Source organism: Rhincodon typus, chromosome 14 (assembly GCF_021869965.1).
Source record: "Rhincodon typus isolate 14 chromosome 14, sRhiTyp1.1, whole genome shotgun sequence".
Lineage (NCBI taxonomy): Eukaryota > Metazoa > Chordata > Chondrichthyes > Orectolobiformes > Rhincodontidae > Rhincodon > Rhincodon typus.
Genome location: NC_063345.1, coordinates 42,331,684 through 42,357,085, shown reverse-complemented (window position 1 = coordinate 42,357,085; position 25,402 = coordinate 42,331,684). Strand labels below are relative to the sequence as shown.

General features: G+C 37.9%; 1 long non-coding RNA gene across 1 annotated transcript; it reads right to left on the bottom strand.

Moving 5' to 3' along the window:
* Positions 1-484: 484 nt before the first annotated feature.
* On the bottom strand, positions 485-17,685 carry LOC125484825. Its single transcript, XR_007263648.1, has 3 exons — positions 17,598-17,685; positions 9,233-9,380; positions 485-7,307 (listed from the first exon to the last, which is right to left on the bottom strand). It is a non-coding gene; the product is annotated as an uncharacterized LOC125484825 (long non-coding RNA).
* Between the last annotated feature and the right edge of the window lie 7,717 nt (positions 17,686-25,402).

The window sequence follows — 25,402 nt, the reverse complement described above, 5'->3', positions numbered from 1 at the left end:
CACCCATTAAAATCAATGGTGGCAGATTAGGCTAGTATTAGCCCTGTTTGTACATTTAATAATAAGGTCTATTAATTTCCTTTGAGATGAGTTTTTTTTTAAAAACTTGTAGCATAACTATGTGATATGAAGACATGCCGAGAAGACATTTGCAGGGGATAATATAGAAAAAAGTATAAAAAGCAACTAGTCATCATAAAAATTTGGATTTAACTTTCATTCAACCTGAACATTGAGCTTGGAATTGTCACTCATTAGGGTTCCTAGTTATCGAAGCCTGACGTAGTTGTAAGCAAGTGTATGCTTATGTACCATTGCATTTACCATACACTAAATGAATATGGTTTATGAAAGCCCTTGACCTTAACATTTCATGAACCTTATTAATGAGGAATAGACAAAACACTTGGTTTTAGCAAACATTTCTTTAAATAGAAAGCGTAGAAGTTAATAAATGACAGTAAATGAACTCTGAATCAAAAGGTAAGAATCCAAATAAGTTTAATGGGAGTTGACTTCAGATAGCTGTATAAATGGATGTTTGACTCATTCCAGATTCCAACTTATTGTAAACAAAACATCAAGGCGTTCTCTCTATCCGCTCCTTACAAATAAATCTGAAGAGTCCAATCTACAGACATTCATCTAAGTTCCTCATTGTTTATATTACCAACACAATACATTTGTTAAATCTTCAAAATGAAAATATGCCGTCAACTAAATAATTTACTTTTTCAACAGAAAAAAAACTCTGGTGTATATAAACAACAAATGTATAAACATGAAGAATTCAAAAAACCCATCAATGCTGGTTTACTTTCCAGCAAAACAATGTAGACGTCTTTATATAAACTAAGAGTTAACCAACAGGGTTCCAACTCCATTTTAGCAATATCAAACACTGTACAAATATACATAGAACAGTCTTATAAACTTTCAAGAAGGATTTGTACATGAAGGTGTAGCCTTATCTGGTTTGTCAGAAGTTTATTTTAGATAACTGCAGCAGTTTGCAACAGGTAAATACTTCTATCTATACATTGCAACAGATGCTTTGCAGAGTTGCAGCACCAAAATTCAGCTACCTCACTGGAGATTTTACAATAAAAACATATCCAGTTAACTAGCAGAATTTGATCTCCACATGGTTGAGTTAATTGTTTTATTGAATAGAAATGCCATTACTTTGAAGGAATGCTGGGACGTAAACTGAGATTACAGCAGACCTTGAACTCCCAGGTGACAACAAACACTTGGTCAAATTACAAAAAAAACGGTATCAATGGGTAAATTTAGAATGAATTTATATCAACACAAGTAGTAGGCAGAAGTAATCCCCTTAATTTAAAATCTTCAAACTGATTGCTTACAGTAGAAATAAAAAGGGATTTGCTAAAGCTGAACAAACACAGAAAATGCTGGAATTCTGCAACTTGATCAAAAGCAGAGAAAGGACCTGTTTAAAAGGTAAAAAAAATTAGATGTGATCCTTCATCCCTGAAATATTAACCTAGTATTATCTCTTTTAGATGCTGATTGGCAGGCAGACTGAGCCTTAAAACATTTTTATTTAATAACTGTGATTTTATTAACAGTTTGTAATAGATTGAGAAAGGCACCATTGTGGTTGCTCTATTGTATTGTCTAATGTAATTGCTTTCTAACTTAGTTAAGTTTATTACTTATCATTTTATTTATTTAACAATTTACAAAAGCCTGCTGATTTTGGTGAACTAATTTAATTCTGAAAAGCTGCATTGATAAATGAATTTCAAATTTAGGGCTAAACCCAATGAAGTCTAGAAATGTGAATTTTGGCATATAACAGTCTTGGTGTGCCACATACAATCCCTTTTCTTGTTTGGTGTGAGAACGCACTGAGTACTTTCAGTTTCCTGTATCATGTATAGATGGCCAAATTAAATGCATTAGTAGCAGAGTATGGACTGGAGAAGATGTGCTAAATAGTAGCTATTGGTGTATCTCAAACCCTTTTCAAACTACTCTGTAAAGGCATTTACATTTATTACTTACTGACAATACTATATGTTTCTTCGCTGATTAAAACTACATTTCTGACATGAACATACTGTTTAAATTTTGCACTGAAAGTTGTTTGTCGCTTATTTTATTTAGAATTAAGTTTAAAAAAAACCTGACCAAACATCTGAAATCAGTATTGCCAAGACACCTACTCTTTGCCAACTAGTTTAATGATGTGCCCTATAACCTCAAAAGGCAAATGCAGCCCAGTTTAATACAGTTGAAATGCATCACTTATAACAAAGCAACACCTCCTTAGTACTGCACAGTTCAAGTTTAGATTATGTGGTCAAATCTAAGATTTGACATATATTCCAAGTTTAAAGCAAAATTATTGCTAATGAGCCAGGCTTTTGTTTAAATTATTTTCACTGTTGGTTGAAACTTAACAAGGTGGGCAATACTTAAAGACTGTTTAGTGTTGGTGCTTACCCCAGGTCAATTTTTCTGGCTGTTGGAGCTGGGGGTTGAACACTGTGTGCTAATCTTACATCTTTTGACTTTCTGATTGTATAGTAGAAAACAGTGAACCATTCAGAATTACTGAAACTGAACCCCAACACCAAACAGTAAAAATATTCTCAGCTAAATAAAACCAAGCATAGGCATTCTTCACATCATGTAATTTACAAGAAAACTGTGAATTAAAGACTAAATTACTTTTTTTCTCCAACAACAGGGTTTTCTTCCTTTGCTTAGTGATTCGGTCAAAATGAGCAATGTGCTTTTTTTGTGCTTATGTATATTCAAAAGCTCATGGAGCAACTTAGTTTCATAGTTCTCAAAATAAAAGCACAAATATTTGCTTAAACTTCTCTTAAATAAACTATCATTTGTAACAAAATACTCATATCAAATCCGGCTCTGACTGAAGGTAGGATTTAGTATCAAATGGGTAAATGGCACCACTGATTTGTGGAATTAAACACTCAAGTTATTTTCATTTAAGTTTCAGGCAAAGGAAAGAAATAGTTCACTGCTAATGAAGTTGGGCTCCTGCATGACATTAGTTGAGGACCACTGTACATAATGAATCATATACTGTAAATATTATAGCACCACCTACAGGAAAAAAATGATGTGTTCAGTACTTCGCATTGGGAACATTTCTATACACCATGCCCGCAGCAGAGTTAGGAAATAGCAGTGTACTCAAGAGGCTGAAATTTGTTTGGCAGTGATGGTTTTAGAATGGGACCAGATTCTATGAATCAGGCAGCAAATAAGCTGCTGCTGGGGCTCCCATCAGAAGGTCAGAAGCTCTTTAGTCCAAGTAGCGTCACTGGGGGTGGTGGCTACTGCTGGAGACCCCTTTTTGAGCTACAGTGTGTCTGATCACGAAGGTCCACGTTTCTGAGCCCAGAGAGTTTGTTTAGTAAAACACCAGTGGCAGTGGTAAGATGCCCTTAATTGGTCACTGGGCAGGAAAGCCCTCTTCCATTTTCTTGCTGTTCACAGAATTCAATGGCCTTGGGTAGACAATGGATACTCCATCATCTTCCTCCCTCCTATTGGAGTTCCCTCATTAGTCAACTGCCTTCCCCTGAGGATTAAAGGGTTTACAATAAAGACAAAGAAATAACTGAACCCAAAATAGGGAAGGTGGTGAGGGGTAGGTTGACAGACAGGGTGGAGGGAGAAGTGTGGGTTACAGAAATAAAATGCAGAGAAAATGTAGAAGAAACAGGAGAGAGGAGGTGAGGAAGTGAACAGATAGTTGTTAAGGAGACAGAAAAAATAGAATAGAAAGCAGAGAGGCAGGAAAGTAGGTTGTTGGCCAAGGCATTGCTTATTTTGGGTAGAGAGGAGTGGAAGTTTGAGAGAGACCAGAATAATCCTTAAGGGGGAAGCAGTTCTCTTCCTTTACTGCTCAAATGTAGATTAGGAATATGAAGCCAATCGATGTTCAAAATGCTAGGTGAGGAAATTTTGTGGATCTAGTGTTCTTCATTAAGACAAGAAAGATTTGCTCATGCATCAATTCTACACAGTTGGGGGGAAGAGATCTTTGGCAAATGGAATGTCAACAACACTCATTTGGTAAAGGGTTTTAATTGCTAAATATTCCAAAGGTGGTGTAGGAAGAGGAACAACCGGAGTTCTTGGCCAATATTGTACTGTGGTGGACATGTGAGGAACAAATATGGTGGCAGATGTGGTAACCTGTCCCAGGTTGGGAATATGGTACTTGCTCTTCTAATTCATGGATGGTACTAAGAGAGCTGGGGTTGTAAAGTTGTACTCTTGCAAGTACAATGGAGAGCTCATTGTGTTTCATGGAGATCTTCATTCTCTTAGTATTTGCCACATGCCAATGTCTGATAGGGCACATGTTCTGAGATGCAGAAGTTAGTGGCATGTGATCACATTATTAACACTGGGGGATTTTGGGAGAGTGCTGTCCTTAGTATGGAAGCTGTCCATTTGTGACTCAGCAATTCAGCAGAATAATGTTTAAGGAAAAACTTCACACGTTTTGACCCACAAAGGAACAGAAACACTCATGGTACTTTCATTCAAGTTTCAGGCAGTGGAAAATGACTGCAAGTTGGGTTGGGTTTTTGCATAATATTAATTTGACCCACAACACCACCTTCAGGATTAGTATAAACAGTATGTTACAATCATTTGGCTTCTACAAAAGGATGAGATTAAATAAGATTATACTGTACAGTGATATAAGAAGGCAAAGACTTATATTGCTTGATTGTATATCTGTTGAGGGACTGTTGCATCTCAGAACATGTTCCCTGTCTGCATGGTGTATCTTCACCTGCACAGAATCTTAAAAAAACAACTGTACTGAGCAGCAGTGCAAGGCTATATATTTTTAGCTAAGTTTGCTACTAACAGCGAACTGCAAAATCATGCAATATGCTACACAGTTGATATCTTTTTCCAAGAAATGTGCTACACCATTGTCAAACATGTAACAGAGCTGAGGTAATAATGGTGCAGAACTGCAAATGGAACTTCTGAGCATTTAAAGTTGGCAAAATGAATGCCCAATATTTACAATCTCATTACACCTACTGAACGCAATATGCCATAGTAAAGGAACACTTCATAGCCAGCATGAGTGAACAAAGCCATGCTCACTTAAATTAAATTTTGGGAACATACAGTCAGAAGAATCCAGTGGTCAGAGAGATAATTCTTTAAATCTGATTTTACTCTGAGTTGGAGTTACCCAACATTTGACATGAAGCCCAGGCAGTTAGGTTACCTCATTTCAATCTGACTCCTGAGTTAAAATGCCATTTCTGAAGATTTGCACATCCCAACTGCTTCATATTAATGTGAAAACAGCACGAGTACCCTTTGGATTCAGATTATTCTCTTCTGATGCGCAATTTAAATTGAGGTTTGGTTGATGGGCAGGTTCAAAATAAAGCTTTTAGATTCTGGCTCAAAATCCCAATTTATGTGGCAAAAATTGAATATATGTCACCCTAGGTTGTCTTTGCAATATAGCTGAAGGAGTGAAGATCAATATTAGTAGTTTAGAATCTGAACTGCACATTTCTTGTTTGTATTACTTTACTTAATGTAAGTGCTTTCATGTCTTGCACATGTCATTAGGTCCCCTATCTTGTTGTGGCTTTGAATTAAATTTATGTTACTCCAGCAGGACAGCAAGTCAGTGATAAGTGCAACTCAACAAGCATTCAAAGTAAAGTGCATCATCACAGAGAGTAGTATAAATGTGTAATGTGGGCTCAAATTTATCTGTATCCAACAAAACCTCCATTTGGCTTTTACTTCAATTAACATCATGCATACCAGTATTCAATTTTCATGTAACCAACCTAATTTGATTGGTTTTAAACTGGAAAATAAATTTTGATCATGAAAATATAAGCACCAACAAAACTTACAAATATGACAGAAAAGTTGGAATTCCTACTTATAGGATACACATTCTGGATCCAATTTCTAGATATCGCTTGAGATAAACTGTTTACTTTGTGAACAAGTTTATTAAAATATCCTCTGTCAGTGTGAAATGCCAAACTTAGGAATGAATGTGTGTTCAGTTAACACACTGAAGCGTTTCCATTTAGATATTTATGTCTCAGATCTTTCAGGCACTGGTGATATAATTCTGGTGAATTCCTGTTTCTTGATCTTGAAAAAATGTTACCGAATTCATAGTTAATGAAAATCAATACCATTTTGTTCTCTTAGTATGCAAGTCAGATACAAATTATTTTTTAAAAAAGGTACACATGCACAACTGTGTTTCTTTTAACACAGAAGAGCGCATTGTGTTGTAAAGTTTGGACACAAGTTTAATCTATACTCTGCCGAATGCCTGATCTCAGATTCATTAATATGCAGAGCTATCATTTAATCAAGGCATCTACTTGAAGAGTCCATGAAGAAGAGTGGGAGCAGAAATCAGAAATACACTTCTTCATTAGATTTTTCTGCTGTCTCTTTGCAACTGTCTGAAAATTCAGTTCTTAAATGCCTGTGAATAGACCACCAGCCTTTGCTCTCAACGGAAACTAGTGTTGTGTAAGATAGTGAGTGAATTGGGTAGAAAGGAAGTTATATACTTTATTTAAAAAGCGAATAAAGGATAAATGATAACCAAAACTTGGGAACAGGAATAAATATTGATTATTTCACAAGATATCGGTTAATCCAGTACTAATTGTTTTTCATGGTTAGTGGATCACAAACTTAGGTGCACTCAACATAATTAGTTGGGTAGAAAATATTTTAATGAACCTAGTTAAAGTATTTTTAACACTTCCTTTAAACATCCCAGCAATCCTTATTCTGTTGCACTAAAAGGTCAGAATTGACCTTTTTTTTCTGTTCTGTTTGGGTGGCTGGTCCATGCCTGATTTGAAACAACAGAAGTAGTGGCTGGCTTACTGTACACACCTGCTAGTACCCATTCAACTCATTCCTTATTATTCAAAATGGGAATAGTTTGTCGATCAGTCATGATTTTCGTTCACCTCGTGAATGTAATAACTTTCTCACAGTCTTCAGTTAATAGTTCCACCGTAGAACCAAGGAGGTCCAACAACTCAGGCACACATCGTACCAGTTCCAGAGACATCCTGCCATCAAGGGAGCAGAACTGAAGGTTCCCAAGTTGGAAATGGACCTGGCTTGTGGACACCTGTTTGTAAAATTCTACCTCTGTAATGGTAGCTATTTCAAAGTGAGGAAAGCGAGATTGGAAAATCCTGACTGACATTTTCAGTCTTCGAAGAACTTCGGCTAACACTAGCCAATTGCAAGGGCTGTACAAACAAAAACAAATACTGAATAAAGTATAATTTACAACTGTGCAGGATAGCCATATCAAATGGTCCAAAACTCTACAGTGCCATTCCATAGAATTAACACTAAATTATATGTAAACAATTTAACTTTCATTTATCTTACAAATCAACAAGAAGACGTATTTTTGGAAGTTCCTCTTAGTTACCCCTTGAATTATATTCAGCAATGTAATGGACTAAAGTAATGGATGGTAAATCATGATCTAGAAATATGCAATGTTTTGATATGTTCCCGAGATGCGGCAGTGCAATTTTTAAACCCATGGTAAAAACAGGTTAATCAAACAAACAAAGTCTGTTTCTGAATTCACAAAATGATCATTTTGTTACACAGCCGATACAACAACATGCAGTATTTTTACTCTAACAATCCTATTCAGAAAACTGTAGTCAGAGACTGTACGGAGAAACCAAATAAGAAGGCAAGTTTTATCCCCCAGCCCCGGCCTCCCCAAATTTAGCAGAAATGGTGCAGGCAGGGTATTAGATGGTAGAGGGGGAAGTCAGAATAAAGTGCGCATCTCCTTTGTTCACTACACATTCCTTTCCTCTCGTTTTAACACCTGAATTCAGGCAAGTGAAAGGTGCTTCCAGTAGAGTAGTGGGAACTGATTTAACTGACAAAGTTGTATCCCAACAATGTAGTTGTGATCACACACAACATTTTAAATGCAATCTCAATTAAAACCTACAGTATTCAATTAGACAACTGGGTGGGATGATGCAGAGATGCTTCAGTAGGATTTGGACAAGTTGAGTTAGTAGGCAAATGCAAGACAGATAAAGAATAATGTGGATAAATATGAAGCTACCCATGTTGGTACCAAAAACAGGAAGGCACATTATTATCTAAATGGTGATAAATTGGGAAAGAGGTAGCTGCTGTGAGACCTGGGTGTCCATGTACCTCAGTCAGTGAAAGTAAGCATACAGGTGCAGCAGGTGGTCAAGAAGGCAAATGGTATGGTGGCCTTCATAGCAAGAGGATTTGAGTAGAGGAGAATGGAAGATTTGTTGCAATGTTACGTGGTCTTGGTGAAACTACATTTCGAGTATTGTGCGCAGTTTGATCTCATTATCTGATAAAGGATGTTCTGGCTGTGAAAGTGTAACAAAGGTTTCACTGTATGATTCCTTAGGATGGCAGGACTGATGCATGATGAGAGAATGGATAAATAAAGCTATATCTACTGGAGTTCAGAAGAAATAGGGAGGATCTCATAGAAACGTATAAAATTGCAGCAGGACTAGACAGGATAAATACAAAATGTTCCTGATGACCATAGAGTCCAAAATCAGGGGTCAAAGTCTAAGGATATTTGGTACACCATTTAGGACTCAGATGAGGAGAAATTTCTTCATCCAGAGTCATGAACCTGTGGAATTCTCTGCCAGAGCAGTTGAGGTCAAAACATTAAGTGTTTTCAAGAAGGAATTAGATATAATTCTTAGGGGCTAAAGAGATCAAAGGGTATGGGGAGAAAGTGGGAACAAGGTACTCAGTTAGATGAAAGCCATGATCATATTAATAGTGGTGTAGGCTCAAAGGGCTGAATGGCTTAATGCTGCTCCTATTTTCTATTTTTTTTAAAATATAGCCTATGATAGGCTGGATCCTGGCCTCAAGGTGGAAAGTTTTTATTTCATCTTTTAAGGGTTCCTGGTGGGTCAGAAAGAGTACATGGAAACCCTGGTGCTTACCTATCCCAGGATGTACATCCCCAACAAATCCTAAACCTAAGCAGGCTTGTCCACCCTTTCAGAACTGTCCCAATGACGAAAGATCAATGCTTAAATCCAAAGTACACCAAATTTGACATGTCAATGGATTAAATCCCCAACATTATATTCTGAATTATGTTGAATTAGAATTCCACTCTTACCCATGAGAAAGGCAAGCTTGTATATTGTAACATGTAAGAAGAGGTTTGTCTGAAAACTCAAATGCAAAATAATTGGTATCATCATCTTCCTCTTCATCAAGGCCAGGAGGGTTTGCCAAAATGTTACAAGAAGTTTCCATGTCCTGTTCTGAAAAGTTCAATAAAATTATTATGTCAAGACAATTATATACAAGAGGCTTTACAAGTAACCCACAAAACTCCATAATTATTTGAATAGCCAAATATTATTTCCTGAGTTAACGAATGAATGCAATTTAGAAGGCAATTCAGGGTAGCCGCTCTTAGGTCTTTCTCTCATCTCTTATGACATAGTTCGTCGGATTTGTTTTCAAAAGATTGCATTACTTTTTAGTGGTGTAAAAGCTACTGAAATCCTTATTAAAGCAATGGGATTGGATAGGTAGCTCACTAAAAAGAAAGTAGAGCATGTTAGAAAGTTAATGTCAAAATGGGAATTAGTGTTAAGAAGAGTTCCTCAGGATTGAGTACTTGGTCCCCCTGTTGCTAACTACATCAATTTGGTTGACATACAAAATTAAGATTAGCTGTGACAACATTGGCGCCAATAGTTCAAAGAGGGTTGCTGAGTGAAGTATCAGAGGGGTCATTGGTAATTCTAATATATATTAATTATCTGGATATTGCAAACAAATATAAGTTGATAAAACAATGCAAAGAAATGTAGCAAAGGATTTAGGTTGTAACAACAAATCACAATTAATTATTATTACTAATAACATGAATCACCTGGGGTATGTGTGTACAAATCACTGAAGGTGGCAGTTTAGATTGAAAAAGATATTAAAAAGGAATATGATAATCTGGGTTTTATAAATAGAGGCACACAGTACAAAAGCAAGGAAGTTATGATTAGCTTTATGAAATATTTGTATAGCCTTAACAGGAACAGTGTTCAATTCTGGGCACCTTTGGTAGAATATGAACACTTTAGAAAGTGTGCAGAATAGATTTTGAGAATGATTCCAGGGATGAAGGAGTTCAGTTAGGGGATTTTCTTGAAGAAGCTACCGTTGTTCTCTTTAGAAAAATTAAGAGATTTGATAGAAGTGTTGAAGCAGCATAAATAGCAAGCGACAGATAGACAAAGTGATCCCACAAACCAAAAGATCAGATCCAAGCTCTGCAGTCCTGCTACAGCCGATTGTGAATAGTGGAGGACAATAAAAAAAACCTCACTGGAGAGGAGGCTCCACAAATATCTCCAACCTCAATGAGGGAAGAACCCACCCCATCAATGCAAAAGATAACGTTGAAGCATTCAGAACACCCTTCAGCCAGATGTGCCAAGTGAATGCTCTATCTTGGCTTCCTCCAGAGGTCCCCAACATCACACGTGCTAGTCTTAGTGAATTCGGTTCACTACACTTGACATGAATAAACAGTTGAAGGCAGTGGATATTGCAACATTCTGATAATATTCTGCACTTCAGAACTTGCCATATCCCTAGCCAAGCTGTTCAAATATAGCTACAGCACTGACTTGATAGATTACATGCTGATTTTTGCAGTTTTTAATGTAGTGGGTAATCACGGAGACACTGCCACCCAAGGTTGCAGATGTTGTTTGACACCAGAACATTTTTTCATTTTGCATAATAAACTTAACTATATATCTAATACAGTTAGAAAGATCTTAACAAAAGAAGCAAATCGAAATATCAACCTAGTTCCCAATACTATCCTTTTAGATACTCAATTCCACAGAAATAGCACTCCTATCTCAACTCTTCAAATTGTTTTAATTAATTGAGTGTTTCCAATTTCTTTTCCTTGGAATGCTGAGACAATTTTATGACTTGAGTTTGCTTGCTTGAACCACTTGCAATTCTGATGGCCTAAACTTTCTCAGTTCCACAAGCTCAAAGATTTCTACACAAGCACTCTCAACTTGGAAGCTCCATGAACTAACAAAATTATAGCTAGGGTGGCTGGTTCCCCTGAACTAAAGCTGGATTCCCCTGCCTAGGCAAAAAAAGTCTGTCTTCCCTTCTGAATTATAGTCAAAAATGGAATTAGTAGTCTCAGTTTAGTTTCTAAACTCAGCAGTATAAACGTTTGATCCATTAATATCATGGGTATACTGCCTGCACTTGAATACAGTTAGATGCCTCCTTGGAAATATTGTATTTGGGTCACTGCTTCTAAAGATTTCTGACATTTTTTTTAAAACACCATTCATAGAAGTGACTAAAATCCATCTGTCTCTAATTTAAAATCCAAATACAGCTACATCACATAGACATACCTACTTCACCAACACATGGTGTACACAGAAGGGCACACGCCCACCTTACTCTGACAATCCAACATTGCCTTTGCAGTGTGCTTTCTATTCATTGGGGCAGTCTCATCACCTGGCAGGATTATGCATGCTTATCATGCTCATGTATCCACTGCCATCAAACTCAACATTCTTGTTCTCTCTGTGCAGGTCGTGGTCGTGCACACAGGAAGGAGACGACTCTGATTGGCAGAGGACCACCTGATCTCTGGATCCTCACCATATTCAAGGAAGGTGTGGTCCAACTGATGATGAAGCTCAATATCAGTCCTAACCTGATGGAGAGACTGGATTGACAGAAGCTAGTATGCACCACTATTGTCTGTTCTTCTCAGAGGTGCAGCCATTCTCATACATTCCTCTACATATGGATTGTGCTTCTTCACTGATTAATTCTTAATCTTCACTTCCACAGCTATAAACAGTCAACAGACATTGAAATGAAATGTGCAAAGCAGATATCCAGCACCACCTCCATTGAGGATAGGGCCAGGGTACCACAGGGAGCCCTTCGGCAAAGAATTCATCTTCAATCTCCACCAGTACAGAGACAGTCACAGTGGTGGATCCACAGCTACAGTAGGCTTGGGAACATAGTCCAGTGAGCATATCACAGATACATGTCCACAGCTAGTGGGGGAATAAAATCACCCGAGTTCTCTGGACGGCCAGAGACCAGCTACCTGGTCAGCCTCATGCAAAAGATATTCCTCAATACTTGGCAATGGCCGACAGGTTCAATCTTCAGAAACAGGTAAGAAAACCTCAGGCAGAGATGCAAGAGTACTCACTTGACTGGAGGGAAAATTGGGGATTCCATCCAGCTTCTGATTACTCTGGTGGCTCTAGCATGAAAGTGCTTGGATGCCTTCATGGAAAGCAGCCACCTTAGAGATGCAAGTCTAGGAGGCTGCTCATTGGCTACACAGTATGTGCTGTATCTGCATTCTATTGCTCTAGTCATGGGTGCTCAGCATCAGTAGTAAGCCAAGAGGGGGAACAAGGCATCATAACCTCACTCCAGGTGCCCCTTCTCAAGGAGACAGAGTGATGCCGACAAGCACTCACAAGGAGCAGGAAAGACAGACAAGCAACCTAGGAGTTTTATGTCAGGACATTCCAGTGGTGTCCTGCCCATCCATATTATGTCTGCAGTGACACCTTTGTCTGCAGCAGATCAAGCAAAGGACAGTACACTTGTATCTATTAAGAAGACTCTCACAAGCTTAGGACCCTCTAAGGCCTGAGGCCAAAGAAGATGTCTTCCAGAAGTTTTCACAATCACCAGGGTGTGCCAGTCAGCAGACCTCCTCCACCACAACCTCAAATATCAGGCGAACGTAGTGGTAGGCGAAAGAAATCCTGTTGACGGCCCCTTGGTGCCACAGGTGTTTGACTGATACAAATAAATCTCACACAACTAAATATACATGCACTTATATTGTTCTAAAGTTTCATGTAATCTAATTTCCCACTAACAGTCTGCATGGTTGTCTAAAGTGAAAACAGTGTAGAATCCTTCCTCATTACAAGGAGATGCAGTCTTTCAGGGCACCTTTCAATGTTTCACTGCATTAGCAATACGTACCTCTGAGAACCATGGAGCTAGCATTTGGACAGTGGAACGAAAGCTCCGAATGTTCCATTCAGGGACACACAATTTGTCTCATGAATTCATCAGCAGAATATAGAACCAGAGACTATGACCCTATGAGCCTCACACATGGGAAAGTCATGCAAAGATGTGAGTGAAACTTAGAGGTGAAAAAGCCAATGGTCTTCTCTAAGTCTGCAATTTCTATAGTCAGGATAGGCACTCTCGATGAATGAGGGAAGCTAAGCTCATCTGAGGTGACACTCATAATTTCTTCTTGTTGGGGAGAGAGTGCATAGTGAGGAAATGTTAGCATTTGTATCCATCATGATACTGGAACAGATGCGAGTATGAGGACCCGGGATAAGCAATCAGCGTCACCTAAAAGGTGCGATGAGATGAGGTTCTTACAATAAACAGTTAAAGATAAAGATAAATTCACTGTGGCTGACTGGAATTGGTCCTCAGTGCAATAGAGTTTGATGAATTTTGGTTGAGAAGTTAGGGTCTTTTCTATTCTTACGTTTAACATAGTATACAAATTGGTTATGAAGCTAATAAATTATACAAAAAGTAACATAAATAAGTAAATAATAAAATTTAAAAATTGATTAAAACAGTAAGGGTGGCAGGACAGTGACATGTCACAGTTATAAAATGTAAGAGTTCCGGGATGTCAGTTTGCTCCAGACCAAACACATCTATGGCAAACAGTTTGAAGTTTGACCAGTTTCAGCTCAGAGTTTATCAACAAGAGGGTGAATTATAGACACTGCAATGCAACAGGTTGGGGAAGTTACCTGGAGGTAATCACACTTCTTGGGTTGGTTCATCTGATTTGGACAGTGTCCATCAACAGGAAAGTGTGATTGTAAGTGAGGCAGGTAAAGGAATCTAAAAGTTGGGAGTGGAAAATCTTCATACTTTGCGTATGTCCAACACGTTTTGAGTTTCTTTCAGTTTGTTTAGATGGGAGTCAGGTCTTCAGGGGCGAGAGGCTGACTAATTTGTTTATCACAATTGGAAAACTATGGAGGTATTAGTGATAGACAGCATGGCTTTGTGCAGGAAAGGCTGTGTCTTATAAACTTTGACACAAACTGGAGTTTTTTGGGTAAGTGACACAAGATGATTGATGAGGGCAGGGCGGTAGATATATCGACTTTAGCAAGGTCTTTGACAAGGTCCCTCATGGAAAGATGATGCAAAAGATGAAGAATATGGGATCCACAGTGAGCTGCTAAGATGGATACAGAATTGGCTCAGCCATAAAAGATGGAGAGTAGCGGTGGAAGGGTGTTTTTCAGATTGGAGATCTGTGCCCAGTGGTATACTGCAGGGATCAGTGCTGGCACCTCTGTTTTTGTAATATATATAAATAATTTGGAGGAGAATATAGGTGGCCTGATTACTAAGTATGTGGATGACATGAAGATTGTAGGAGCTATAGGCAGTAAGGACGATTGCGAAAGGATACAGCAGGATATAGATAGGATGGAGAGGAGAAATGGCAGATGGAGTTTAATCCAGACAAATGTAAGGTGATGCATTTTAGAGGATCTAATGCAGGAGATGGGTATACAGCAAATGGTAGAACTCTTAGTAGCATCAACATACAGAGGGATCTAGATGTACAGGTCCAAAGTTATCGGAAAATGGCAACATAAGTGGATAAAGTGGTCAAGAATGCATATGGCATGCTTGCCTTCATTGGTTGGGCAGAGTATAAAAATTGGCAAGTCATGTTGCAGCTGTATAAAACTTTGGTTAGGCAACATTGGGAATATTTTGTACAGTTCGGGTGGCCAGACTACCAGAAAGATGTTTAAGGTGTTGGAGAGTTGCAGTAACAGTTTACCAAGACGTTGTCTGGTTTGGAGTGTATTAGCTATGAGAGAGATTGGAGAAACTTGGTTTGTTTTCACTTGAACATTGAAGGATGAGCGACGGCCTGATAAATGTTTACAAAAGTATGAGAGACACAGATAGAATGGATACTCATAAGTCTTTTTCCCAGAGTAGAAATGTCAATTACTAGGGGACATAGATTTAAGGTTAAAAAGGGGTAAGTTTAAAGGAGATGTGAGAAACATTTTTTGTTTAAACACAGAGGATGCTAAGCGCACTGCCAGAGGAGGTGGTGAAGGCAGATATAACAGCATTGTTTAAAGACATCTTGAAAGATATATGAATAGCCACGGACTAGAGGAATACAGACAGTGTAGAGACAAAAGGTTTTTAGTTTAGAAAGGCATCATGTGTAGTTGCTGCCTTGGTGGGCCAAAGGGCTGTATTATTCTTAAATCATGAAGACATGGTACAGGAAGCCCTTCAACAGGCAGTGTAAGAAGGAATGTAGTGGTAGTAGGGGACAGTATTGTGAAGAGATTTACACTATTTCCTGCATCAAAGAGTATGAGTCGAGAAGGCTCTATTGCCGACCCAGTACCAGGGTTCAGGAAATCTTCTGACTACTGGACAGGAATGTGCAATGAGAGGGGTAAGATCTAATTGCTGTAATCTATGTAGGCACAAAGGACACTGGCAGGACAAAGAAGGACGTTCTTTATTGTCAGTATGAGGAGCTAGTCAACAAATTAAGAAGCAAAATCTCAAAGATCAAATTCTCTGCATATTCTGGACCTGACCAGAGAAAATATATTACCCCTGCTATTTTGTAATCAGAGAGAATTAATTCACAATTTCATAGTAAAGGTGCCACCAGATAGCAGCTACCCTAATAGGGTTGAAAAAAATACAGGAAGAGTAAAAAAAAAAGTGTATTATCTAAATGGTAAGAGTCTGCAGAGTTCTGCGATAGATAAGGATCCGAGCGTCTTTGTGCATGAATCATAAAACATTAGCATGCAAGTTCAGCAAGTTATCAGGAAAATTAATAGAATCTTAACATTTATTGTAAGGTGAACTAAATATAAAAGTAGGGATGATATAGAGAGCACAGGTGAGACCACATCTGTAGTACGTGCACGCATTTGGTCACCTTATAGAGTGATGCATTGGAGCAGTTCAGAGACTTTTTACTAGGCTAATACCCGGAATGGGCGTACAGGACGTGATTGGGGGTGGGAATGGTCTCACTGGAAAAGACTGGACAGGCTAGAGTTGCATCCGCTGGTGTTTAGAAAAAATACTTTTCTCAGAGGGCTATAAGTCTTTGGGACTCTCTTTCGGAAGAGGTGATGGAAGCAGAGACCTTGGATATTTTAGGGCAAAGATGGATAGATTCTTGTTAAGCAAGAGGATGAAAAATTATCAGGATTTGAGGTTATAATCAGATCAACCATGAGCTTGTGGACTGGTAGAGCAGGCTCAAGGGGGTGATTAGCCTACTCCTACTCATTGTTCTTACATTTGTATGAAATCACTCACCAAAGATGTGTAGCCACTAGAACAGTATAGTATAGGACAGTAATAGTTGACTGGTCTTAGGGAGACAGAATGGGAGTAATGATATTAAGCAGGAGGGCATAGACCTGGAAGCCCTCCCCTAAGTGAATGTTTCCTGGTCAACATTGCCTTTAATGGATGACAGCATACTGTTAACAGATAGCATAAAAGTCCCTCAACTAAATTCATGCATCAAACTTATCACATCATTAGCGTATCTAAAAATAATGTTTCTTTTATTGCAAATAGTAGTTCAAAATGACAAGCTCCTCATGCAGCCGCCACCTAACTGGTCCATAACAGACAGAATGGTATAATAAACATATTTCTTGTAGCTGAGTCCCCAGATGGGGATAGCTCTGAAGTATCATGTACCTCTCGCTGCAAGATATTCTGTCTCAGGTGTATGGATTTGCACTGTCTGATAGGTCCAGGGGCCCAGAGCCAGTCCCACAGCAGGCCCATTGATGGACGCACCCGGCTGCCACTTTTTGCATATTATGTTTAATGCATTTTGGTTTCAATGGGCATGCCTTGTACGGTTTACTGAGTTGCTCAAATAAACTAAATCAGTTGTGAAGTGCAATTAACTTTGCTTAATGTTACTTGTATAATGTGTAGTACTAGATTTTCAGACTTCTGTAACAATCATTTACCAGGGGTTAGCTGCGTACAAGCAATAAAATTTGAATAAAATGATGTACATTAGACTAGGTTTTGCAATCAGTTTCATTCTAATGCCAGTGTTTATTTTAGACAGGGTAATACCAATTGTGAACTAACACGAAGTAGAAAATCCAGGTCATAGTAATGTTGGATTATAACAAATATGTATCCTAAGTGCATTCAACTGGATTGTTATCTAGCTCAATTTGTTGACAATAGACCTCAAATCTCAAAATTTCATAATGTGAAACGAGTAGGCTCCAAAACTGGGCATTCTTTTTTTATGACTGATGTAGAGAATGGGCTTAAATGAGCCAATGTGCCTTTTGTTTCTTATTCTTTAGTTATAATAGCTATAAAATTTTCGTACTCACCACATGCAGAGCTTCCATAAAATTCCCAGTGAAGGGCTGGATCATCCTCACTCCGGCCCCTCAGGTCAGTAAAATATTCTACAAAAACACAATTGAAAATTGAAAATGTACCTATTATTATAAAAAACACACTTAATAAATTATAATTTTTTCAGTACATTGTATTAAAGTCATAGTATTCAAAGGCATCTATTGTTAATAGTTTGCCCAAGATTACAAATTCATTGTATCAACAGTAGTAAGCTCCTATCTGAAATTCTACATAAGTCTCAAGCACAAAGTGAACAGTAGCAAGTTAACCACCTGTTACACATAGCCAATTTTCCTTTCCATTTCTCCTCAGTTAACCTTTTGGTCTCCTAACATGCTTCTTTTTTAAGGTCTTTTGAAATGGAACCATATTGTTACATTGGCAAATCTGACTGACAATGACATAAATGACCAACATTCTAGCCAGTGACATCCACATCCCATGAGTGTGCAACATCACGAATTTTGTTTTAAGAGATAAATGGTGAACTCAGGCACTGGGAAAACTTCCCCCTTGTACTATATACTATGCTATATTTACTATCACCCAAGAAATTAATTTTACTGCTTTAGGTTAAAGACAGCACCTTTGCAGCACTTATTCACTGCTGTAGGAGACTGTCATCATAAATTAGGCATTCAAATCCATGGAATGGTCCTCTGACTCACAATTTTCATCTTAGAAGACAGTGGATAATCAGTGGTATAAACCAATACCTTACAATTATTCATTCTTAAACATGATTCCTTTACTTCTGATATTAATACACTTTCACAAAGACACTCTGCTGGCATTAAACTAAGTGCAACCTTTAACTAATGCTGCACAAATTACAGTTTCAATTTCTTTAAAGATATCCCTTAATAACAAAAATTGAATCTATACTTCATCAAACTACAGAGAATTCAAAGCTACCTTTGTCCATAAAAAATGCAGCTGCCAAATAATTACCTGAACAGTTTGACTGGATGCTTGAGAACAAATATTTCAATTTCACACACCTGCAGTTAACTGAGACAGGACTCCACCCAAGGACAGTGGCAATAAATGATTCGAGCACAGTAAGGAATTGGCATACCAAATATGTAAATTATGTGAAATAGCAGCTAGAGTAAGATCTTTCAGATACCATTCAACAAGATCATGTCAAATTGTCTACCTCAATGCCACCTTCCTCATATTATTCCCATTGCAGGAATGGTGTGTTTTTATTTTTGTGTTTTTAAAATCTGTTGATTGCAAGGAGAAATGAACTGTGTTTAAAAAACACGGGACTTACCAGGACGGCTGCATAATTTTACCTATCGTGAACTCTATTTTCTTTGGCTATAAATTCCTGTAATATGCAGACAACCAGGAGCCAAGGAGTTGTTTACAGGCATTTACATGTGAAGCTGTTCGGTTTTTAGCTAATGAAGCAGGTTGGAACTGGCAGTGAGTCACACAGACACATAGAAAAACACACCAAAAGCTGCCTGTTCTCTACAGTAAAACACTTAGTTTAAACTTGAAGAAAACTAGTTACCTTTTCTGGAGCTGTTGCTGAAAGCTGTGACATTAAATCAGAGATACGTCTCCAAGTGAATCAGCTGTTCTTATTACAAGTCTGTGGAAACTTCCAGGCAAAGATAACTGATCACTAACGGCCTGGCTAGCTGAAGCAGGATCATCTCAATATCCGATTTGGGAGGCCAAGATCACTGAACTGGCTTTCCATTTTTCCAACCTCCACCAAAAATGTATTTTCCCCATTTGTTTGTGTGCATAAGGGGAATTTATAAAGGGATCAGAGTTTCAGTAAGTACTGTTACATGCAAGTTTTTTATACATTTACTTGAGTTATAGTCTATATATAATAAATAATAATTCTGGTTTCGTACAGAAACCTGGCCTGTGCTTTCTATCAGCCATGGCCCGAAAGTCAGGTAAATTGGGGTACAGTGCATACCTTAACAAAAGTTAATATTTGGTACGACTCTGGGAATAGTGAAGTTCAATTTATGGTGTGCTACCCCACAGTGAGTCAAAAAGTTTAGGGGCTCGTGGCCTGGGATATGGACTGGATTTTAATTGGATTGGATTGGAAATCAAGGCAAATATGGTTTGAGAGTGGTTCGGTAAATAATGCAGGTGATGGAAAACTCCCAGGTTCTGTACTGCACTTAAGGTGTAGCATTTGAAACAAAAGATTTCCTGCAGGTAGCAGAATTGTCACTGACAGACTTAAAGGCAATTTCAAAACCAAGGTCAGTTGACTTGGCAGGTAAACTGGAGACAACACTACCTAACCAAGCTAAAAAGGCAGAGATAATTGAGATACAAGGTAGCACTTGGATTTAAAGGAAATACAAAAAGGACCAAGTACTTCAGATCGTGAAATGTCAGAATTGGGCGATATTAACTTACAGATGAAATGGCTGGTTCATGAGGACAGAATGAAAATACTAGAGATGGCACAGAAACATGAAGAACAAGGCAGAAAAAGGTAACAAATGGGAGTTGGAATTAAGAAAGCTGAAAATGGAAATGACAGAATTAGAATTGCGAAGGAAAAGCTATAAGAAAGAACATGATTGTAACCCAACAATGGCACAGTTGAAACAGGAGATGTTAGATGCTGATCAGGCTCTGGTGCAGAGCATCGGAGTCTTAATTGGAAGTCTAGTAAGGAAATATTTAAGTTTGTACAGGCCTTACTGAAATGTGAGGAAAAGTATGTGATGGCATTCTTCATGTCATTTCAGAAAATGGCTAAGAGGATTTGACATTGTCCATGTACAGTAGGTTGACAAGTAAAGCACAGAAAATTTATGTTTCATTGTCAGGGATAATGATGATGCACTGAAGAAAACTACATTGGGTGCATTCAAGGTGATGCCTGAGGCATATAGGCAAAGGTTCCAGAATTTAAGGAAGAAGCCTAGGCAAGCCTATATAATCTGAAAGGATTAAGCAAAGTAATTTTGATAAATGGATAAGAGCATTAGAAAGTGAAATCATGTGCGATGCTCTTAGAGACTTTATTCTCTTCGAGGAATTTAAAAACTCACCACCTTCTGTAATAAGAACGCTTGTTAAGGGCCAAATGGTTGCAGCTGCTAGAAAGGTGGCAATAATGGCTGACGATTACGAGTTAATCCATAAAACTAAGCAAGCCTTTTTTCCATCAATTTCATATATTATAAGGGGAAAGAAACTGGGAATGTAAAAGGAAGGCAAGTAACCAAGGTTTGGAATGGCCCAAGGACTCCTACCAGGTCAGAAAAGGAAGTACTGAGATGGAAGTGAAAATTGGAAGTCAAGGTGTTTTTGTTGTATCAAGAACAGATACATTTGTTTGAAATGCTGCAAGTTGAAAGAGAAACCCAGAGGACTTACTGGAGTTTATAAGACTTAGTTTGAAAAGGAAACCCAGAAAGAAAAGGCCACAGATCAGATTACAGTTTTAACTGCAACTAAGAGACTGGACCAGTCAGTGCTATGAGAGTATAAGGCATTCATAGGGTAGATGAGAGATGGTGAACAGTTTTTATCTCAAGGGAAGATCACCCTTTTTCCTTCAAAGGAAGGATCCAAGCACATAACTATTCTAAAGAGCTACTCAAACTGAAGAAGTAGTAACTGGAGAATAATTTAGTTTTGTCTCCAGAGAGTTAATTAAAAGTCAAAGCATTGGTAAATGGGATAGGTGGAGGCAATTGGAGTGACTTGCTTGGATTAATGGTAGTTGGGATAGTAAAGAAATTACCTATGGATAGAGTAATTTACTTCTAGGGCATTACTTGGCAGAAGTGAAAATCATAGTTTTTCATATAATCACAGGAAGTCCAGCTGAGACTAAAGAAATGGAACAGATGCAGGGCCAGATTCTGGTTATATTTCCATCGCATGTAATGATCAAGCTAAACAAAGTCCATCATCAGAACTCATAGTAATACGCAAGTCAACACTAGAACAATTCAAACTCTTACTTAAGAATGAGGAAAGTTCAAAAGTGATGTAAGGCATGTCTTCATTAACTGAAGCTCAGTCAGGAGATCCAGAGTTAAGTAAGTTAGCAAAGACAGCTCAACTGAAGCTGAGGGTGAAGGGATTCATGTCTAAAGTTTTCCAAGCAATTATCAGCAGTTTGGGGATAAAACAACTGAAGTCAAGCACTAACACAGGAAACTTTAGAGAACATCATAAAACTCTCAAAACTATGATTAAGGAATATTGTCATGATTACTCATAGGATTGGGACAAAGCATTAGACTTTTTATTATTTGCTACCAGAGATTCTCCAAATGAATCTACCGGATTTAGCCCATTTGAATTGTTTTATGGTCATGAGATTAGGGGCCTATTATAACCCATTAAGGAGAAGTTCTGGAATGAGAAAGATGAGTCTTCAATGTTACATCGAGTGTCCATGTTTCTAGAAATACTCACAGGAATGTGTAAGGTTGTACAAGAACATTTAAAAGTTACAGGTGAAAACCAAAGAATGGGTAAATAAGCTTCCATCAACTGGAGTGTTTCAGGTGGGAGATAAAATATTGGTACTGGTGCCATTACAAGACGAACCTCTGAAACTGGAAGTCAGTGGTCCATATAAAGCAGCTAAAAGCGTTAGTAAAGTGATTTTTCTGAAAAATGCTCCTGATCGTAGGAAGAAAAATTAGTTATATTGAATAAACATGCTGTAAAGGTATTATTGTAGGGAAGTGGATAAGGAGAACCAATTGTATCAAGTGGCATAAGTAATAGAATATGATGGAGATAATGAGGTAGGAGAGATGTCAGATGCTGATCAAAATGAACTTCACAGTCCAATTCGACTAGCTAACATGGAAATACTGGGTCAGTTTGACACTGTGCACTCATATTTAGAGACAGGACATGGATCTTGTAAGACTACTGAGAATGTGTGAAATAATCTGTAGAAGTACACCTGAAATGTACTACATTAGCTTGACATGATGTGGATGTAGGAGAGTCAGGACTGATAAAACAACATCCTTATCTGTTCAACCCAGAAAAACAAACTCAAGTAGAAACAAAAATTCAGAAAATGCTACAGAACCATTTGGGCAAACCTAGTCAAACCAGCTGGAGTTCACCAATCATTGGTTCCTAAACTGGATGGATCAACTAGGCTTTGATTAGATTGTACAAAAGTGAATATGGTCATGAAAGCAGATTTGTACTCAATTCCATGACTGGAAGATTGCATTGATAGAAAGAAATGAGGAACTGCCAACCTAAGAGAGGTATACAGAAGGGGTGCTGGCAAGTGCCAATAAGATCAAGAGCTAAAGAATTTCTGCCAAATGGATTGCACCAACATCAGGATATGCCATTTTGATTAATGAACATCCCAGCCACATTCCAGAGGCTTGTCAATCAAGTCATAGCTAGAGTTCATAGCATGTTTGTGTGTTTAGACGAAGTTTATAGTAAAACTTCAGAAGAGTATGTAAGACATGTCGAAGGCCTGTTTAAGCAATTACATATGGCTAGTTTAATGATGAACAAAAAGTGAATTTGTGAAAACAAGAGAGTGATATTTTTGGGACATGTGATTGGACAAGGACAGCTATTGCCAAGGACAGTGAAAAATGAAAGTTTTGATATAATTCTCTGTTCATAAAACCAAATCAGAAATCATAGGGTTTTTAGGAAGGTGTGGATTTTATCAGAAATTTGCGTGTAATTTCAATACAATAGCTGTACTGTGAAAAATTTGTTAAAGAAAATGAGCAAATGTAGTATGGTCAGCAGAACGGCAAGCATTATGAAGCTGAAGAAAATCTTATTAAATGAGAGTTGGCTGCTCCTGATATTTCCAGACCTTTCAAAATGGCAACTGATGCTAATTATTTGGGTGCTATCTTGTTACAGGATAACGAGTCAGGAAGAGAGAAGCAAGCAGTGAACTTCTCTAAGAAATTAAACCAGTATCAGAAGTTGTACACTATCACAGAAAAAGAGATGTTAGAATTGTTGTTCGCTCTTCAGCACTTTGAAATCTATATCTGAAGCGGAAGCTTGGAAACACTAATTTATTCTGATCAAAAGCCATTAGCCTTCATTGAAAAGTTAAAAATCAGAACACAAAACTATTCAGATGGATACAACCATTTAATGTAAAGACTGTGCACGTTAAAGCAGAAGGTAATATAATGCGGATACACTGGTCCAAATGTAAAATGTTCGAATGGGTTAAAATTGTATAAATGTGTGTGTGTGTGTTTGTGTATGGGGTGGGGGGGGTCGGGAATGAGTGGATGTAAGCCTTGTTTTGTTGTTTATTACATATTTATAATGTATCACATTTTTAAAGTGGTGTTTCGTTTATCTTAAGTTGGAGACTGTGTTTACATTTTTATGCGTTTAAATACTGGGGAGTGCAAGGGCAAAGAGCTATTTTTAAGACAGGAATTGATCAGGATGGCTGCATAAATTCACAGCAGCCAACAAAGATGGGTTTTCTAAACTGCCATCCACAGAAGCTACCTGCCTCTGTTCCCACCTTAGGATCTGTATGAGGTGGCCCTGACTCTCACCTGCTTCCCTCCAAAGGAGTAGAAATAACATGAATATATGGATTCAATCAGACGTTGGAACTGCACTATCAAGAAATGACGATCTAATTGTTCCCAAAATCCAGACCCAGGAATCAAAGCTGAGAACTTGTAAATCTATGTGGCTCAGTTCCTAAGCTGGTGGAAATTCATTAAGATTTAACTTTAAAGTTAGAAACAAAGCATGAGCTAAATTTTACAGTTTCATACATTTCTTGTTTTGAGCTACTATTGTCAATAGTTCTGTTACAGTAAAACCGTAAATGGCACTTAACTATTCAAATCGGTGCCTGCCAAAAGGAAAAGATGGTGGTATATAGGTAATATCGTCAGACTAGTAAACCAGAGGCTCAGGCCACTGCTTTGTGTACATGTCTTCAAATCCCACTATGACAGCTGGTGGATCTTGAATTCAATTAATACAAACATCTGGAATCAAAAACTAATCTTGTTATGGGTGACTGTGAATCTATTCATTCAATTCATTAAAACCAATCTGGTTCACTAATATCCTTTATGAAGAAAATCTGCCATCCTTAACTGGTCAGCTCTACATATGACTACAGCAATGTAAGAGACTAGCAAACATCTTCTGAAATGACCTTGCAAGCCACTTAGTTCAATGGCAATTAAGAATGGGCAACAAATGGTGGCCTTGCCAATGAAACCCACATACACAAAAATTTAACAAAGAGAATTCTGTCACCTATTAAGGAAACCTGTAAATGCTAAAAATTGGAACCAAAATAGTGACTGGAACAAGAAAAGTTGGGTTAATACTTTGGGTAGACAGCCTTTTGTTGAAATAGGATCTGTCTTTATCAGTATAAAACAGGCACATGATGGATCAACCTGACATCCTGTGCCCGAGGATGTCTGAAAAGTACCTTAATTATTTTCCTTAATACAATTCTGTGGTGCCAGGAGAAGTGGGGAGAGATTCCTTCCTAATCACCCTTTACCCAGGAATTATTTACAATCTGAAATTCACTGTGGAAGCACAAGAGACATCAGTAACTTACTCAAATTGAGCCTGAAGTTCAATTTTAGGCATAAAAGTCTACTCTGACATGGGGAGGAGGTGAGGCAAAGAGAAAATAAAATCGTTTGACTATTTACTGAGACACTAAAGATTCAAGTCAATGTAACTATTATTGTCCAAATCCAGAAAATTAAGACCAAATGTACCAATATAGCATTGAATTATT